The sequence below is a fragment of the Tyto alba genome, unplaced genomic scaffold (assembly GCF_018691265.1).
Source record: "Tyto alba isolate M040663 unplaced genomic scaffold, T.alba_DEE_v4.0 Super-Scaffold_7, whole genome shotgun sequence".
Classification (NCBI taxonomy): Eukaryota; Metazoa; Chordata; class Aves; order Strigiformes; family Tytonidae; genus Tyto; species Tyto alba.
The window spans coordinates 3,570,994-3,591,317 of NW_024881328.1; the positions used below are offsets into that span (position 1 = coordinate 3,570,994).

At 40.7% G+C, this 20,324-nt stretch overlaps 1 long non-coding RNA gene across 1 annotated transcript in view; it reads left to right on the forward strand.

Moving 5' to 3' along the window:
* The window catches only part of LOC122152433, a 108,023-nt gene that overhangs the window by 66,414 nt on the left and 21,285 nt on the right, over positions 1 to 20,324 (forward strand). The window lies entirely within an intron of this gene.

Genomic DNA, 20,324 nt, shown 5'->3' on the forward strand with positions numbered 1-20,324 from the left:
TTGTTCCTTAGGCTAGCTCTTTAGTTTGGATTCAGGTTCATTATGTAAAGTGAACATGATAAGTCAGTGACAGAAAGATAATGCCTCAAAGCTTCTGTTCAGTTTAAATCAAATGTGATTGTTTTGCATTTTTCTCATGAGAAATTTCAAGCCAAAAGTGTGAGTTAGACGTTGGAAGTTGCTTTTCTTCAAAAGGCTCTTTGCAAGGACAACGGGACTTCATCAGAATCATAGTTCTGACCGTAGCACTTGCTGCTTCGTGAGGAAATTTTCCTCCTTGAACCGCTGAGTGGGTTTCCATGAAAGAGGGTGACTGCTTGCTCTGCTTTGTGGCCTGAGTGTGACTTGTGAGTCAGCCAGACCCATGCGTGGAGCTGGTTAGAGGTCATATTAGTATATGTATAGGCATAAAGGCATTTAAAATCAATGGGAATTGATTCCAGGCACTGCTGGGACTGCAGAATATGTTTTAAATTCTTACATGAAGCTTCGACACCCTACGTGCATTAAACTCTCTAGTTAGACAAACTGTGGATTGTCCAAATCTCTCTGACTTCAGTACAACAAGTCACATGCTTATAATTAAGCTTAGGCTTGGAATCAAGATGCAGATGCATCTGGGGCTTGCAGAGAGTATCAACGATTGCTGGAATAGTAATTTCCTTGTGCAAGGCAGTTCAGCTTTCCTGAATATTAAGCTCTCCTAATTAAAATGATATATTAAAATGACATATTCATGTATGTATTTATGTGTGGAAAAAAGAAGCTAAAAAGCCCCCAGAAAACAAAAGCATCTTTGGTCTCTTGTGGCATTCTCATGTCAGTTTGGATTTTTTTCAAGGAGGAGAACTGGAAAAAAAACAGTAACAAAGGTGAGACATGATAGAATAAAACTTCAAGGTGGATTTGGAGATACGTAAACAGTTTCTGTCAAATATCCCCTAAAAAATTAAATTCAGAGGATATCACTGCTAAAGAAGAATCCAGGTAGTTACTAAATATATACCTTTGTTGCCTGTCTGATGTACTGAATAGTCACCCAGATAATAGTGGAGCCAAAGCTAACTGAGATTCTGTATTAGAATTATTTTAGTCTGAGATATAATAAGTATTGAAGAGGAAAATGCTTAAACTATTTACTTGTTTCTGGCGCTATTGCCTGAGTTTCACGAGAAAAGCATCAAACAGACTACTGTTTTTATAACATGGCTATCAGTAATAGGCTAAAAATATGTCTTGTGATTGAAGTGTTAAGTGCTGAATTGATTATTTTTATTAGCATTCACAGCTATTGGGAGTCAATTTATTATAAGCTTCATCGCAGTAGCAATCCGGAAACATTTACAAGGATGTGCACTTTTAATGCAATAGCTGAATTTCACTCAGGGTGAGTGGTAGGGATTATTGAATGTCATTGATTATCTGCAGTTGTTCTTTGGTCTTTCAGAAAACAGGGAAATCCAAAGTTGGTCTGCTATTGAAAAGAATGAGTCCTGGGCTATTTGTGGCAGAGATTTTGAGGGGTCAGGGAAAAGATATATATTGGCACAGCTGAAATGTGGTATTTTGGTACAGAAAACGGTCCAGATATGCTACTCATGGGTTAGTTAATGCTGAAGTGTGTCCCTGTGAGGAGGAGACTCTCCTGGCATGGCACGTGTGTGCCCCGTAACTGCATCGTACACTATCCAGGAGATTTTTGTGGTGTCCTTCCAAGAGCCTTTGCTTCTGTAAATCGCATTCCTAAAGCTCTTCCCAGGCTACCATGAAAACTGTAGCCCTGGCTCTGCACTCAGCAGCTTGGAAGCTCATTTCATCAGCTGGGCCTTCATTTTACAGTTAGGTTGCCATGTGTGAGGGAAGCCTGGCACGTCCTTGTGGGATTTCTCCGACTCCTCATGGTCCCAGTGCAACGTTGAACACCTCTTAAACCCATGAGAGCTGGTATCAGCTGCCTCCTCTCAGGTAGTCATTAGTGGCTCCAATCCTGGGAATGGTGTGAGCTAACTTGTCTGACTTTGTCCTGATGAGAACCATTTATAAAGTTGGTTACAAGGTCTCATTTGTAAGCCAGTAATTAGCACAGGAGAGGCAAGCAATTTCCTAAACTACTTTTTAGCTGTTAGTCTCCTCCTTAGCTGAGTTGTCAGCTAAAAGCATCCGCATGGCAGAATGGCAGGGGCTTGAGGGCTGACAGGATTCCTCCAGCAAGCTACTTAGCATGCACTCAAGTGTAGCATCACTCGGCATTAGGCTGTTTGCTGTAGGGATGCTCAGATTTTTAAGTGACATCTTCAGGCTGCACCAACACAGCCGTAACTTGGCCTGTGTCAACACAGCAAAATAACCCTGCATAAGGAACAGGCCTTTTGCTTTTAGCTTTGTTGCTGCTTAAATAAAGCAATTTCCAATTCCTTCTTCTGGCAAGGGGTCTGAAGTGGATAATGAGATTTTGTGATTTCAGCACTCAGGTAGAAAATCATTGGACTATGCAATATTATTTAGGAAAATAAGGGCTTGCAAGTAAAAAGGAGAAAGAACCCCTTTTCTCCCAGGTTGTCTTTTGCACAAGTAGATAGTTCTGTGACAGTCAGAGCAAATATCATCAAATCATAGAACCACAGACTGTCTTGAGACGGAAGGGACCTCAAAGCCCCCCCAGTGCCCCCCCCTGCCCCGGGCAGGGCCCCCTTCCCCCAGCCCAGGGGGCTCCCAGCCCCATCCAACCTGGCCTTGAACCCTTCCAGGGAGGGGGCACCCACAGCTGCTCTGGGCACCCTGGGCCAGCGCCTCCCCCCCCGCACAGGGAAGGATTTCTGCCTTAGAGCTCACCTAAATCTGCCCTTTTTCGGTGCAAAACCGTCCCCCCTCGTCCCATCCCCACCCCCTGACCCAGAGTCCCCCCCCCTCTCCTGCCCCCCCTTTAAGCCCTGGGAGGCCGCTCGAAGGGCTCCCCGGAGCCTTCTCTTCTCCAGGCTGAACCCCCCCAACTCTCTCAGCCCGGCCCCCCAGGGGAGCTGCTCCAGCCCCCCCAGCATCTCCGTGGCCTCCTCTGGCCCCGCTCGAGCAGGTCCGTGTCCTTCTGCTGTTGGGGGCCCCCGAGCTGGCCCCAGCACTGCAGGGGGGTCTCCCCAGAGCGGAGCAGAGGGGGACAATCCCCTCCCTGGCCCTGCTGCCCCCCCTGCTCTGGCTGCAGCCCAGGGCACGGGGGGGTTCTGGGCTGCCAGCACACGGTGCTGGCTCACAGGCAGTTTTCCACCCCCCAACACCCCCCATCCCTCTCCTTGGGGCTGCTCTCCAGCCACTCCTCGCCCAGCCTGGATTTGTGCTGGGGATTGCCCCGATCCCGGGCAGGACCTTGGCCTTGGCCTTGTTGTCATTAATCACCTCCTTATTTTCTGTGTGCTTTAGCACAGTTTCCAGGAGGATCCACTCCATGAACTTGTTGGGCACAAAGGTGTGAGACAGACACAGGCCTTCTGTAACTATACCACAAAAATGCTTTTCGGTAGATATTCTAGGCAACTGATAACATTGAGAAGATAATATAAAGTAGGAAAATGTACAAATTAAAAGAAAAGCAAGAAATAATAAAATGAAGTTACTCAGCCGTTGTAGACAAATACTTATTAATAAAAAAAAAAAAAAAGAGAAAAAATAGCCTAATACAGATGTAATCTAGCTGCAACCTTTTAAGCAAAGACATTAAAGGAGAAATATGCACAGAAAATTTTATATGTCACGCAAAGGATATATGTTCTGGAAGCACTGTTAATTATTTTTATTTTGAAATTACTTATATATCAGGCAGATGAAATATGGAAATAGTATTAAACATAAATGTGTGTGCTTAAATAAAAAAAAACCCTAACCCAATAATAAATGAGTTGTAGCGAATCTTTAGCCTCCTGCTAAGTGAGTGGGTGAGATAAGGATAAGAGCAGAATCTTCTTTTGCAGTTATATCCACAGTGGAGAAGAATGTTCTGTATGGGGTTTCTAGACTGTTAGTGATTTCTGAAACTCAGAGTAGGAGACTCTGAGTATGATCCAGTGAGATGCTGATTTCTTAATTATCGCCGAAGCCTACCAGCGCTTCAGCCATCGAGTGATCTGGGACTGTTTGTGATCCCATCCAGAACCGTTAGGCCTTAGTGCTACAGACTTTCATCTCTCTGTGGGCGAGGGCAGGAGGGGAGACAAGAGTAAGGAGGAAGTTGACCCCTTTACAGTTAATGAAGTAGCTTTGATATGGTCAACAGAATTCCCCCGAGGCATGCGAAAAAAGCAGCTTAGTTTGGCAAAGGAAGTGGATCAAAACCGAGCAATGAAGTTTGCAGTAAGTAAAACAGCAGCACACAGAGTGATATAATTACTGCTTTAGGACAGCATAAAAGGATGTGTACTATGTAAAATCTGCAAAACCATCAGGATTTACTAATGTGGGAGGAAGAGAGCTTTGAGGTATTCCTTTATTAGTCAAACAGATAATCTCATGACCTCTGACTTATCTTGGAGAGCTGTGATTTCTTATTTCTCTTTTTGTAAGGCTTTTGTAAGCCCATGACACCTTATAAAACTGAGGTTTTGTACATCCGGACGTGGCTCAGATGAAGCTTCCATGTGCAAAGATAAATCGTAAAATGATCTTTTATCACGCTTCTCTGACTGGGATAACTCTGCAATGTTATGAGCCGGTTAAAGACAGACAGAAGGTTTTAGTTTCGGATAATTAATATGACAGCAAATTATGCTACTCCATTTTCTAATAATTTTGTATGCAGTGAAGTTGAGTTCAATGTACATAGATATTTAATCTTTTTCACACCTGATTCATAAACACTCTGGCTTTTTTTTTGCATTTGTGGATCCTTCTTTCATATAGCTGTAGCATTACCACTTCTGAGAATGCATTGTGGAAGTGGCACATGCAGAAGTGATAAGAGGAAACACTCTTTGTGCATTTCCTCATTGCAGTTTATCAGATAGTCTATAGTTACCAGTGTGAAAGTAAGATATTTTTCATTGCATTTGCTATACTAACTCAGTTGGATATCTATGTATGCCATAGGCTGGCTAAATGAATAGTGCAGAATGTTTTGAAGGTAAAGTGCATTTTTCATGTGGAGGAGACCAGAATTTAAAATATTTTCTTTCTTCTATTCTTTATACTTTTTTTTTTTTTCCTTAAATGCTCTGTAGTTCATGACCAGTGATGGCCAATGTTATTTCTTTACTAAACTAGTATCAGATATTATCAGATATTAAATTCCTTAGAAGAGCAAACCAAAGGATCTATCCAGAATTTCTGTAGTAGTTTGATATGGTGGAATTTTGTGGTGGTGTTTTTTTTGTTTTTGTTTTTGTTTGTTTGTTTGTTTGTTTGTTTTTTATATGGTGGAATTTTGTGGGTTTTTTTGGTTGGTTGGTTATTTTTTTTTAACTCCTTTGAAGCGCTGTGTGATCCCTGTGAGGTTCCCCATTCTGCACACCAGCTCCCAGGCCTCCATTCCCCAGTGTTTCTCTCCTTCTCTGGATGGAGAGGGAGCTGAGAACTGTAATGCAGGGCTGTGGATTTCATCCCTGGAGTAAGGCATCCTAAAATAGATGTTCATTTTAGCAGCCCTGTATCACCACAGTTAAATTTCTTTGTGGTTCAGCGAAGTGTTGAAACCCTCGTAGGAAAGGGGACTTGGGGTCCTAATGCCTGTCTGTGTCTCCAGCATTTTGCTGAATTTTACAGCTGAGAATGCTAATCAAGCTGAATTGTAGGCAGTACTGTCAGTTGTCCATATGATTAAAACAAACTTTTCATAACTTTTCCATGAAGCTATGTATTAACAAATATTGGCGTAAAGGAAGCAAAGCAGAAAGAATTCCTTAAGCCTTGGATGAGATTCTAAGCAGGGAATAATTCTAAATTTACCACGCTGTGCTAGTTCTGTATTTCAGCTGATAATAAATAAGAGGTAGAAGCTGTTTTGCAGTGTCTTTTTGCCACAACTATGGTTTGCCTGGTCTAGCCAGAGCTAGCAAGGTGAAATACAACGAAAGGTTTGACCTGAAGTCTGGCTTCTTTTTCTGCAAAGCTAATGGTGAATTTTTGTTGTTGAACTTCTTGCACTCCCTTCTTTTGCTTTAAAATCCTGTATAGTATCTAAGCTTCCTAAGCACCCCATGGGGATAGAATCAAAGAGAAAAGCAGCTTGGGAAAGAGCCAAGAGTATTTCCCTTGCTGCTGTGTCACAGCCCCGGTGCTCTGTCAACTGGGAATTGAGCTCGAGAGTCAAGTCCTTCATTTTCCTCTTACCTTTCAGAGGACTTCTATCAGTGATGATACATGAGCAAAGATTTGATATAGACAATAATCGGTTCTTTAGATCTATGTAAGTTAGGTAAAAAAAAAAAAAAAAAAAAAAAGAGTGCCTTTCTGGCAAAGATAATACTTTTAATGAGATTTACTGATATAGAGTTTTATTCAAATGTGACCTTTGCAGAAATCAAAGTCTAGCAAAAAAAAAAAAAAATCTTAAATGCCACTTTATTATAGTGACGCCCACTAGTGTCGCTATATTTTAGGGTCTGTCAGCATTTCCATTATAAAACTTCAAGAATTTTTAATTTAACTCTGCTATAAAATCTGTTCTGGATTTGAAACACACCCGACATGTTCTGTGTTTAGGATCACGTTTTAGTTGAGAGAATAAATGTCTTTCTTCCTCTTTTCCTACCTGCTCCCCCCCCCCCCCCCCCCCCCCCCTTAAACAGTATCTCTGGTTGGATAATTATTTCTCCACTAGAAATAATTACTGATTCTACTACTGGACAAATAGCTTTGGAAAGAGTTCTGTGCCTTGAAAAGATTCAAGGCTTATGCAATCAATCTGTCGTGACATTTATGCTCTTTCTCTTGAGAAATAAAAATGCTGTTATGATTTTTTCCAGAATCTTATTCTCTGCATCTCTTCTGTTTGTGGCACCGCAGTAGAGGAGGGGGAATTTTTTAGAGCTCATCATTATCATATAACCTTTGGATGTGGGGTCAAAACAGGTGTGAAAATCCAGTTACTGTGCTTACAATTCTACTGCCTGGTAATTTTAGGATGACACATTTCACTTACCTCGTACATTTACGGTCTTTTCAGATTACCTCTGTGAAGGATGAGCAAGTAATTCATAAAGAATCAGTATTTGCCAACTTTAGCTTTCTGTTCTGCTCAGGAATTACCCATGAATAGGTTGTAGTTTGAATTGATTTTTCAAGGTTTTCTTCATAGGCTTTTCTATTCTTACTCTGTGGTTTGTGCAAAGTTTTTTCTGTTTACCATCTTTGTAATGTCTTTGTATATCTGTATTATATAATCTGTGTAAACATACATGCATGTATACATATGCATACATATATACGGAATCTAAATATATTTTTTTAAGGATGAATAGCTTATTTTCAGTGATGATATCATGACCTTATTTCAATCTGTGGCTCACGCGGATGCAACACCCTACAATAAGCTAATCACTATTATCTGATGTTATGATCCACTCTCAGCTGTGATCTTCCTTTATTTTTAACATCAGTTAAGGTCTGTGGACTAGTTTCTGAATCTCAGTTTTAAGAAGGAATATCAACATAAGTATTTTTGTTGGTTTGTTGGTATGGTTTTGTGTTTTTTTTAATTCTATGTTGTCCTATCAGTGTTTAAAAGTTCTAGTAGCTTGGTTGAACATTTACCTGCCCTATGAACAGTTTTCAAAGAACAATCAACTTAAAAAAATTAAAAATTAATGTTAGCTAATAGCAGACACTCTGCCACAGAGTACAGTCAACTGTTTCAAGCTGTATTGCCATGTTTTTCAAGAAAGAGTGAAATGCATCCTTCTTGAAAGATAGGGAGCCATTCCAGAGCCATTGTTACATACTTTTCTTTAAATTTCCTAAAATAAATCAGATTCATTTTCTTCCCCCTTCTGTTTTTCAAGAATAAACTTTCTGAATAAGTGATTTAAGGTCCCTTCCAACCCAAACCATTCTATAATTCTATGAAACACATGAAGAGATTCTTGCATGTTGTTGTAGCCTTTACTTTGAAATGTTAAGCGTATACTGAGCAGGTGTATTTTAATGTGTGTGTGTGTATCTATATGTATTTTTCCCCAAATTAGTTTTCCAGCAGCATGCGCTGATTAGAGAAATGATATGAAAATTTGATGATCACTGAAAAAAGTTTTTATATAAAGATATGATTTCAGGGGCAAGAGCAACTTCTAATTGCTCTTGTCATGAAGCTTTGAGTGCACAGGGAGTTCAGTAGTGGGTTTGCCTCAATAATGATCTCAGTGTGATTGATTTGTATTTATCACCATTCTTACATTTTGTTAGTTGATATAGATGAGTAATCCTACAATGATAAGTCACTTCTTAGTGTGTGTTTCTCTTTCAAAATGTGGATGTAGCTCCAAATAATACTAATTGGATTTATGGAAGAAAATACCCTTTAGTACTTTCATGCTAGATTGGTGTAATGATGCTATAAGAGCTGTGTATTGTGGAACACGATCATGACGCACAGCATTGTCAGTAATAGTCCCAGTAAAAACTACCTGGTTTTCTCCTTTTTCTCATTGTTTCTTAAATACATATATAGAAAAAATAATGTGCTGTAAACCAATCTTCTGTTAAACAGAGTATGGGGCCTGGTCTATCTTAGCCTTATAACTGTGTAATTATAATAAAATATAAAAATGAAAGGAAGGAATAATGTTCTAGGGAGTGTGCAGTGCCAGTAAGTGAAGGTATATAAAGAGCATTAGCCGTCCTAAAGGATGGTGTAAGGAGAATTACATGGAAAGCTGGGTCTTTGAGTAACTGCTTACATGTGCACTTAGCTGTGAATAACAGCTGATCAGCTGCAGAGTGGAAATCTGCCACCTGGTTTGGATAGGAGTTGAACTTGCAAGAGAAAACTAGAAGTGTATCTATTTATTTAGCTTACATATTGGTAGCATATTAACATGATATGTCTCCTCTTTAAATGTCAAATGAAGAAATTTGTATCTTTTACTTTTCATAGAATACCGACTTTCTTGATTGTTATCTTTACAGAAAGGATTAGTGTATGTGTTTGTGCGTGGACTTAACATCAATTAAAAGGTGCTTGCGACCAGCCAGGGAGCTGGATTTTCAGCAGAGTCAGCAAGAGAATGCTTTGCAGTTTGGTTTATAGTACTAAAATATATAGTATCAATTCTGGGGTCATGGACAACAGTAGGCATATGCAAAATTCCGCGCAGGCTTGTGAGTGTGGAGGTATGTGAACAGATCTGCATAATTTTGCAGTAAAATTCAGTCACATTATATATGCATCAGCTTTCCGAGTTGTACTGTACTTGTTTAGATGCTACCACCTTCTGAACTACAAAAAGCAAAAAACCCAAATATGTTACAAAAATGTAGGTATTTATAGCTCTTAACCATTTTGTTATTGTGGAGGATGGTAATGCGTCTTCTTTCCACAGCAAGTTACATATGTTGTGTGCATCCGTAGGTGGTGTTCTTGTATGTTCAGGGATCTGTCTATTAACTAATTTAACATAAAATGATTTAGTTCTGCTGTTTATTTACAAAAGCCAAACCAAACCGGGTTAATGGTGTAATGGATATTTAAAAAAAAATCCCTTTTCCTCACTAGCTAGTCAAGCTGGGGAACAGGTTGCTCAGAAATGTGCGGTGCCTTGGAGTTTTTCAAGGCCTGACTAGTTAAAGCCCTGAGTAAAGGGTGTGAAGGCTTAGGCCAAGAGGCCAACTCTTAGGCCTGGAGAGGAGGGTTGGACCGGAGGCCTCCTGGGTTGTCCTAACTTGACAACCTAACTTGGGTTGTCCTATGATCCTGACGTGGAGAGCGGATCCTACGAGGAGATGCCAAGAACTCCTGTGCGACCGTACTCTGCGGTAATTCATGCTGTGAACGACAGGGCAACATCCCCGCGTGTTCGTGTCCTGTCTGACCGCAGCTCGGCTCCCCCGGCCCCCTGCCAAAGCAGTGGGGTTGGGCTGGATCTCCTCGAGCAGTTAAATGAGGAGCTGCTGCCTTAAGGGCTTCCTCCAGAGAGGGACCGGCAGCAGTGTTGCGCAGTGGCTGGGCTTACAGAGCACTGATGCCACGCTCACACGCGGGGAGTTGTTCTTTCTCACACCAGTTTGCTCTCAGTGATTTCTGTATCGCTCACAAAGAAACAGAGAAGCTCTGACTCTGCATTTGAGCACAAGGTATTAGAAACGTTAGGTAGTCTGTGAATTCCTTATTCTCTTATCCCTTTACTCCTTCTTTCCCATCCCTATCTGCAGTAAAATTCACAAAGAGCGTAGGATTTTACTGCACCCTCTGTCTCACCTCAGAATTAACCTCCAATCAGAAAGCTTATTCTTCATTCAGTGCCTGGTGAGAGTGATCAGTGGAACCCACAATTTTCTTCAGTGATGTATAAGTGAAACATGCACCATACATCCCATCCTCAGAGCCACATCTGATGTCGAGGCAAACTAGTTAACATCTAGGTTCTGCGTTTGTGGGTTTGGAGGCCGTGACTGTCATAAAAATGTTGAACTCCTCACCCTCATCCCAGCAAATCTGTTAATATTCTAATTCCTTTTCTCTGTATCACTGTGTACTTTTGCTGAATGCTCACAGATTCTTAAAAGTTTTTTGTTTTAGCAATGCATAATGCCCATTTTAAATGCTAATGTTTCCGTCTTCTCCCAGGAGCTTTCCCTCAATGCTTACATTTAGAGTTTGTAAGTCTTCCGTTTGTGCCTCTTTCCTAAGCCAAATAGAAGAATCGTTGTTACAAATAATGTGTACGTGGGAGTTGGGTATTGTACTGTGTTTAAAATTAAATTTCAACACTTTACTGGACATGTACTAGCATGAGAAAAACACTTGAATGTCGAAATCAGATATGATCCTGGGAAAAAGTGATTTTCTGTCTATAAATGCGCAGAGTGTAAGCAGCTGGGCTAGGTGCAGTGAGGCTCTCAGGGTGATAACCGTTGCCAACAGTGGCACATGCCAGGACTGGGGAATAAAGATCCATCTTCGGGATGCACTTCTCAAAGAGCAAAAATGGTACTGCATGCTAGGAAGCGCACCTATACACGCAGATATTGCGCTAGCTGCTTCTTATCCTCCAGAAAATTACTTTTTGAAGACAAAGGGAAGGGTCTAAATTGTTTATGAGCTCTTCTGCCTATCGGTTCAGTATTGATATTTACTCACCTGTAGATGTGAAAAGCCTCCTGTCTTGCAAGCAGTATTTGTTTTGTCAGGAGCCTGACTATAGAAGCATCACCAGTCGAATGTTGACACAGCAGTAGGAAACCTATAAAAACATTAAGTCCGCACAGTTATAGTGTAATTGAGGAAAATACAAAATTTGGAAATATGCATGCTAAGAACACTGGAAGTTTTACTTGCCCTAAAAGTTAGGCAGAGTTTTTTTCTTTTATTCTGTGTATAGGTATCAGTGTTTACAACAGTAGTTCACCGATCTGTAAGAATATCTAATTTTCTGGAGACATTCAAGCACTTTTGTAATGTGGTAGGTGCATTAAATTTTTTTTTCTAAACTTTATGGTGGGATTCCGTTCTAGAGTTACCTGCACAGTCTTTCTTCAATTGCCTTAAAATAAGTTGAAAATACATTAATATGTAGATGCTTTAAGAAGTGCTTACTTACATATTTTATTGATGCAGAGCATTTTTTTTTTAATCTGGCCTTTTTTGAAATATAAATAACGGCAAAAATTAATAAAAAGTATTAAATATTGATGAATTTAACCTTAAAATTCAAACAATAAAATCTCCAGAGGTCATTATAAAGTGTAGAAGTAATAGGAAATCTGTTATTTTGGACCAATTTTTTTTTAACTGATGAGATTTTTATCAAGGGAAAATGAGCTGAATGCTGATATAAACCTGATATAAACCTCAGGTAGTGGCCCTAGAGTCATTATGCTGTCTTTACTCTGAATTAGATGCAACCTGTATCTGCCCAACTGGGTAACATTTTAATTAGAGTTTTTTTCTTTGAGATTACTTTAGTTTTTGTCTGCCAGAATGCAGAGGATGAGTAAACCTGCTTTGGTTGACAACTGGCCCGGTCCAGGCACTGCTGGAGTCGATCAAGATCTGAGAACGGGAGAAAGCTCGTGTCAGAGATGGCCACCGTTACATTCTTTTGGCTGTCACACCATTATTAGTAATTAACATGTTATTTTTCTTATTGCTTAAACAGACAAATGTTTCCCACTTAAGAACCTTGTTGCTGTTCACATTTCATATGTGAATCTACAGATTTTTTTTTTTTTAAAACTCAAAATATTTTCCTACATTAATTCCAGACTGTAAAGAATCTATCCCAAGGCTTTCATGGAATCGCATTACTGATGTATCATTTAAGAAAAACGTTTTCGTAGCATATTTTAAAGAAAATATCACTTCAGTATACCACGCATTTTTCGTGTAGCATTAGTGGCTCTCTTGCTTTCTGCAATTTAATCCCATTTTACTTCCTTTCCCACAATCGTTCGGCGTCGGAACAGGTTAGTGTGTGGGGGCAGTGCCCACTAACAACCCTAAAGTCCTTCTTGCTTTTTTGGGCAGGTTCCCAGCTAATGTTAAATTGGAGATACGGAGGCACACAGACGCACTGAGAACTCATCCACCTAAGCCCCTGTCTAGGAGAGGCCACACCACTGGATGAGGACAGTTGCCTCTGGCTGATCCGGTCAGACGGAAAACCAGCCAGCGGCTCAGTGCTGAACGTCTTTCTTCCTCGCTGCCTGCACAGCAGCACCTGTATTAACACATGTGAAAATTGTTTGCTCGCCAAAGGTCTTAGAATCAAAAGTCTGCTGCTGCTTGCAGAGATCTTGAAGCCTCCTGTGAAATTTGGTGCAGTGCGACTTTTGCTAACCAGCGTGCCCTCTCCTGCACGTCCCTGCCTGGCAGGGCTGCTCCCCAGCTATCCATTCCAGCTCACTAAGAATTTTTTTTTCCCTTTATTCATATAAAATTTCTCCTAATATCTATGTCCTTAAATGTGTAGGGGAGCTATAAAACTACATTGTTTACCTTGTCATGTCTTTACTATTTGGTGTGCTCTTATTGTCCTCCAGCCTTTTCACAAAGGGCTGCTGCCTCCATCACAGCTCCAGCAGTAATTCACGCAGAGGGAACCCAGCCTGCTGCTGGTTGCTGAGGTTCTTGCGTTTGGACTGCTGTTTGGACTGTGTTTGGACCCAGTTTCCACTGCTGGAGTGATGACTGTTGTTATTGTTTTAAAGAGAAGCCGTTGCTGAACAGCTTTTCTTTAGCTGACAGTCACCTCGAGCACGTCTCTGTCCTGAGATCTGAAGTGTGCTTCTCTGGAGCTCTCCCTTCCTACTAGTATGAACTTTGTATTGAGAAGTCTTCTGCAAATAAATCTGGCGTGCTCTGCTTAGTCATGTTGTAAACAGAGGTATGGTGTCAGGACCAGTAACATTTGGTTCTTTGCTTTATGCCTAATTACGTTATGTGCCTTTAAGATGAGTGGGTAAGGTAGAAATCCCTGGAAGGAAAAGGGGAGATTTATTTTGCACAGGGAGCAATTAAGCATGCTTAGACAGGGAAGCTTCCAGAGATGGAAATATTGGCCGTGAAAAGAAGTTTCACTATGAAAAACTGACTTATTCTGCAAAATAAATGTTTAAAGCTCAGCTATTTTCTTTTTGAGACAAACATTTGCAGATTAGTCTCAAATTATAAAGGCAACACGTGACTGTAGCTGCTCTGATGACGTGAGTTAATGAATTCATTCACTGCGAGGAGGAAATACATTTCCATCATTAGCTGAGCGATGGCCTGATGCGAATTGCAGTGGTGGGATGTTTGGTTTTGGCTCTCCGATTTCGTCATAAAATCCCGGCTGCCGACAGGCACAGGCCTGATGCCATGCAGGATGTGCTGGAGCCAGTGGGAGCTTGGGGCACGCGTTTGGTAAACATCTGGGTCTAGTGCACTGATATCTGCACAAACTCTGCTTCTTATTAACTTGCAGCTTAAAGATACTGAACTTTTAAATAAAACAAAACTTACTACTAAGTGCACTCCATACATTAGCCTTTACGAACACTCATTCTGAATAATTTTGCAGTCCCTTTGGTGCCAACATCTTTGTTTAACTAACACTCTATATTATTGCTTTCAAAAATGTACTTGTGAAAGAGAAAGTGTCTTGTGTTGCTGTTGTAGCTTAGAAGTGCCATTATTTAACACTTTTCCATGACTGATTTTTCTCTTTATAATTTGTGCAGATTTGCTTTCTAGTTGCAAATAGTTCAAGGCTGCGAACAGCGGAGAGGATCTTAGCTAGCAGCAATGGCATGGAGCTGCACAGAGAGCATATGTAAAAACACTGTGAGGGGTGGCGGCGTTTGAGAACTGGTGACAGTTCATTTTTTTAAAAAAACCCCTTCAATTTATAATAAAACCATACAAAAACCTGGGGACTGTACTGTAGGAAAAAGGCAGCATGGAAATGGCCAGAAAAATGCAATAGTGAATCTTCTCCCTTTCTTTCTTGTGATCTGGTGAAAATACTCTGAGGGCAAGTTTCCAGCAGGGACAGAAACACGTGCTAAGCCTCACCCCTGCTCCCCTTTGAGTACTTATCAGAAAAGAGCAATTTGGGGTATGAATATCTGAGGGTACTGCTTTGTAAGCCTTGTGACTTTTAATTTTTGGTATAAACAAGCCATAATAAAACCCTACAGATTCATGTCTTCATGTTTTGAAAAATCCAGATGAAATATCAACAAGAAATAGGATGGGTTTTTAAAACTGTACTGCTTGTTATGAAATATGTTACTATTTTTTGGTGGTTATTTCCTCACAATTATAGTGGAAGCAAAAATAGATACATACTTCAATAATTTGGAATCCATAGATGCTTTTGGTTCTAGCATCGTGAATTCAATATAAATGGAACTCATTTTCTTTTTTTAGGTAGATACAGCTGCAGTTGCTTTTAGATATTCAAAGGCACTAACCTCTGTAAATGACATTTAAGGAATATATCTAAAAATGAATACTGGAGTCTTGCAAACCAGTAATGAATTTCAGATGGCATCTAACAGATGAAAATGCTGTATATGAAGCAACTGTAAAGCTTGCAATAAGAAACTGTTTCTTAAAGCTAAACAGCTGAGGGCAGCTGCTCAGATATTGTACTAGATATAAAATTTTAACTACTACTGCTATGAAAAATCTTGTATTAATTGTAGCAGACCGGAGCTGCTTTTTTTTTTTTTTTTTTTTTTTTTTGAAATATGCTCCCTCCTTTTGAGCAACAACAATCCCAACCTTGAAACGCACATATTTCACAGGAGGATTTTGGTGGTACCAAGAGAACCCAAGCTGGATTTGTTCTGCTTGTTGCAACCTATTCAGTAGGGCTGAAGAGACAGATGAGCTTTTGGATCTCGTGCAGGGAGCTTGGTGCCGAGCGGTGAAGGCCGGGAGGGTTTATTCTTGCAGGTGGCTCCAGCAGAAGTATCTCTGAGCACTTTTTGCCCTGGTTACAAGGGCTCCGGGAGAAACTTTGCAGAGTTACTCCGTTTGGCTCCATGACAGCTGGGAAACTCCCTCGTCCTGAGGTTATTCCTTGTGAATCTTGTTCTGCTAGCTTCAGCGCCTCTTTATGTGGCTGTGACAGTATGAAGCACCTAGATTGGAGAACTGGCTTCACAATTTCAATGTCTTTGTTCTGCAAAATATGTACATAAGCATAGATAATGGATAAGATATAGAGACCTACATGCTTGAGTCCCGGTTTAAAAAAGGAGAAAATTAATGGAAAAAATGAATTAAGGATATTTATATTTGCATAATTCCCACTAATAAATCATTCTTTTATCCCAAGAAAATGAAGCCTTAGCAACATTTTGAACGGGGGCTATTAAAAGAAGCCTGTTTTTTTTTTTCCCTGCAGTCTGACAGGAAGCGGCAAGTGATTGCAGAGCAGAAAACTGTGCTACAACAAACACATTCCAGCCATTCCTTCACCCACCATTCTCCTGCCCAGCGCTGAGGGGAGGCACAGGAAGGGAAAGTGCCAGGGAAGCTTACATCATGGCAGCTTTTGCAGCGAAAAGGAAGCGAATGCACACAACGCGTTGTCAGATGTGCACTTTGTGTTGTTCTGTAAAGCTCGGGATGTTTATCCTCATTTTGTAAATTAGCCTCTGGAGCAGCCGTCGGGCCTAGAAGGGCTGCAAAGGCTGGCTCCATACCAGGCTGAGAAAATTAATTCCTTGCTTCACATGCAAACATCTTTCTGCTCTTGGCGAAGGGAATATAGGCAGAGGGGGCTAAAATGTGATCTGGGATAAAACAGCATCTTTTGTCCCTGGGTTGCTTTTCACAGAAGAGAATGGGATCCTGCAGAAGTCTTTCAGCTGCCCGATGGCAGAGGCAGGAAAGCGGGGCAGGCTTTGCCATTTCAACCCCCCTGGCCGTCGGACTCGGTGGCTACAGAAAGCCGTGGCGAAAGCCATCGCAGTGCTTCATCCTACAGCCCCAGAGAACTGCTGTTCTAATGGGCGGTGCTTTGGCTTTTTCATGCTCTTTTTGGTGATTCTGCGAAGACCCGGGTTTTGACGCGTAGTTTTCTACTACAGCAGCTTTCTGGCATGCGTTCTAGGTGTGTTTTCTGATTTTGTGAGACTCCTAATACTTAGGTACAAGTAGTGATGTGCAAATCAGGAATTCCCAACTATGGCTTCTTCCCTTCCTCTGTCTTCAAGCTCATTAAAAAACTACAATTTCCAGATCTGATGGTGAGAAGGAATCCCAGGGGCTGTCACAATGCAGTATCTTGCACATGATTTTAAGTGAATTAATGAAAAGATGGTTGTATGTGCTATATGCTAATGTGTTGTTTTGTTTTTGTTTTTTTTTTTTTAGTGCAGATGGGCATGGCTCAATGTAGATATTTGCCTTTTATTGATGATGGGGGCAGGAGAATGCCCGTTTTTGCATTTTTTCATAATTTCTTGAGATCACTTTGAAGCTTTCCATTTTTCTCTGGCAAGATATGTTTCTGCTTAAGGATTAAATGGATCAACTTGATGTGGAATTTAATAACCTCTTAGTTTTAATCTATGATTTTAAGCATTCTTCTTTATTTTAAAGGGTTATCTTTAAAGACTTGTTTTGGCTTTGTTTTTCTTTTCAGGTTATAGTCTTCCCCAAAGTGTTGCTCCTTGTCTCAGCTGACCTGTACCTGAGCAGAACGATGCTCTGTTGGGTGACTACTCCTGTTGTCATCTGTGAGGAAAGTTTAAACATTTTAATACGTGGCATCATTCCCACAGCTGTCATTGCTGTCTGCAAGTTTATTCTCAGCACAGTGTGAAGCTTTCAGCCATGCAGAAGGGCAACACTTTCACTTAAATTGCTAAGACATGAGTTTTATATTCAGTTTTCTCTTGAGCATAATAGAACTTGTTACCAGGTCCTCTTATCTCCTCAAATTGAAGATTGGTGTTCACTGTCGAGTGAATTCGGGGCCACTCTTCTTAGAGTCCTGCATGAATATGCTTTTTTAGAACTCCGAAAAGATTTTCTGGATAGAAAATTGTTGCATGGAGATAATGAACGATTGAAGGCCAGTGATCTAAAAATATAAATGTTTTTTCTTAACACAGAAAGCTTGTGTTACCACATAGACTAATCTAAATCCGAGGGACAAGGAAGAATGTTTCTTTGTCACTCTAAAACAGAATACTTCCTTATGTATCCTTATGCAGTAATCACAATCTGGTTGCACTTACCTTCTGTAAATAGGACATGGCTCTGCTTATTTATCTGTGGTTTATGCACACAAATGTATGTGCACATGCACCCATGTGCTTGCACATGTATATATGCACCACATCAATAAGAATAATCTTCCAGAGTTATACTGATGCATACAGTCACAGAATGCATTTGGGAATGTAGCTTAGTGTGGGGAATACTGTTGGAAACTGGGAATTATCTGAAAGCATCATCTGGGATATCAAAAACCCTTGGCTCCACAGACATCAAAAAATTTGGTCAAGGAGTAACCCACTTAAGAAAAATATGAAAATAATTGGCAGTAGAACAAAGAGCAATGCACTGAATAAAGAGTAGGAAAGAGGAAGTAAATGGCAGCGAATACCAGATGAGAACATTTGTAGGAAAAGTCAGAGGGATCGGTGGCACACTGTGAGTTCCCAGGTTTTATGGCTGTGGCGGCAGCAGGAGCAGTTCGGGACTTCCCAGACCGCGTGCTCCAGCTTCCCACAGCAGTGCGGTTCCTCCCTGTTCTGCTTTTCAGCTCTTTAAAACAGGGCTCAAATCTCTCTCTCCATCCTTCGAATTACACTGCATTGCCTTAAGCTCGTTTGCTCCAAACCACCTGTTTTTGCTCTGCATCTCAGTTCCTGCTCTGCATCTTGGCCAGCCACGGACATGTGCTTGCGGGCTCGAAAATGTCAGCTTGGCAGAGCCTGGAACTGTTCTTGCTGCTGCTGGGAGGGATATTTCACTTCAAACTCCAGAGAAGGGAGAAATGTTTAATAAATACTTGGGTATTTGAAGCAACAAAGGGACGTATAGGGGTTGATGCATAAATTCCAGAAAAAAACCTAGGAAGACAGTTTGGAAAATATTGCATGAGAGAGAAGTGAGGCTCAGGTAGCTAAAGCTTTTGTTGTCTGAAAGAAGCTTGACCTGTGGTTTTATGAACTTGTGTATCGGCTGTTATCTGCTCACAGGAGGGCTTTTCAGTCCTGTTTGTATGGGCAGAAAAAGTTCCAAGAGTAGAAGGTGGAAATGAGTGGACGTATAAAACCGGTTCTTCCAGCCTTAGACTGATGTGAAAAGAGTATCAGAGCATGGCAGGTTCAGAAAAGGGGTTACTTTTTTTTATTCCAAGGAACGGAAATTTTATTGAAGTTCTTTGTTCCCCACCAGGCAGGGGTTCTCCATTTTGAAGGCATCCCAGCCTCCACGTGAGGTAGCGTAGATGCTTCCAGTCTCGGTAGAGTTGATGCAAAATACAGATGCCTGACTGATGCAAATGCTTCGGTCTGGGTGGAACAGCTGGAGGAACGAGCAGAACAGGACCTGTTCCTTGCAGACTCTGACCTGCATTTCTCATATCATTCCGGCTTTGCTTCTCTACAGAGATCCCTTGCCAGTTCCAAGTTGGTCTCCTTGCTAATTCCCAAGTTAAATGTTTGTTCCTGAGCGGTTGCAGAACTAACAAGTTTCCTGGATCCTTTCCATCTCATGTTTGGAGCTGACATCGCCATCTTCATCCGTGAATTACTCCTCCTCAGAAGCTGACCTCCGACACCAGATTGGATGCTGTCTTCTAACATTTATGAAGACTGTCTTGTGTTCCTGAAAGGATTCACACAGGCAGAAGACTTCTTTGATTTCAGAGATTCCCCAGTCCTTTGCCATTTGTTGTCCTTTAGAATTTCAAGAAAAACATTTTGAGTGTGCTGGATGCACGTTATTTGTATATTGATTCTCACTCGCAGATTCTGCTCTATCTGGAATCTCTATTTCTGTCCCAGAGATTTGTGAGCTGTTTGGTTGTGTATTTTTTTTCCTCTGTGTTTTTTTTTTTTTTTCTTTTCCCTTTTTAGTGTTCAAACAAATCTTGTGAAGATTGAATCCCTTTCATTCCATATTTGTGGAATAAGGAACTGATCTGTCTTAGTGATTTGCTTTTATGGTAACTCCTATATGCTACTAAAACCAAAACAACATTTTCTTTCCATTGCTTAGAATTGCACAATTTATATTTATTGCTCAGTTACTCAGGGAAAATAAGTAACCAGTTCCTAAAAAGGCAGAAAGGCTCAATGCTTTTACTAAAATAACTTTAAAGCATTTTCTTTTTTTTTGATTGCTAAATCCCACTGTCATTCTAGTTCAGGGATAATAAGGTCGGGCAGGACACATATCTTCCATTGAGAAGATTGCCAAGTGTTTATTATAGAACTTGTGATTTCTTCTTTGTTCATCCTTGGCATTTGTGTAGTACAGACATGCAGAAATTAATAACAGTCAATAATAGTGAGAGAATCTTCCTAGAGAAGCAATTGGAGGACAGGCTAATCCAGTGGTCGCTATCTAGGCTGGGAATCTAATTTGTTGAATTTATCTGGGCGAGCTACTCAACTTTTCAGTGACTCAGCTTCCTTATTTTGAAGTGGAGTTAACAGTAAGACATTAAAACTAGATA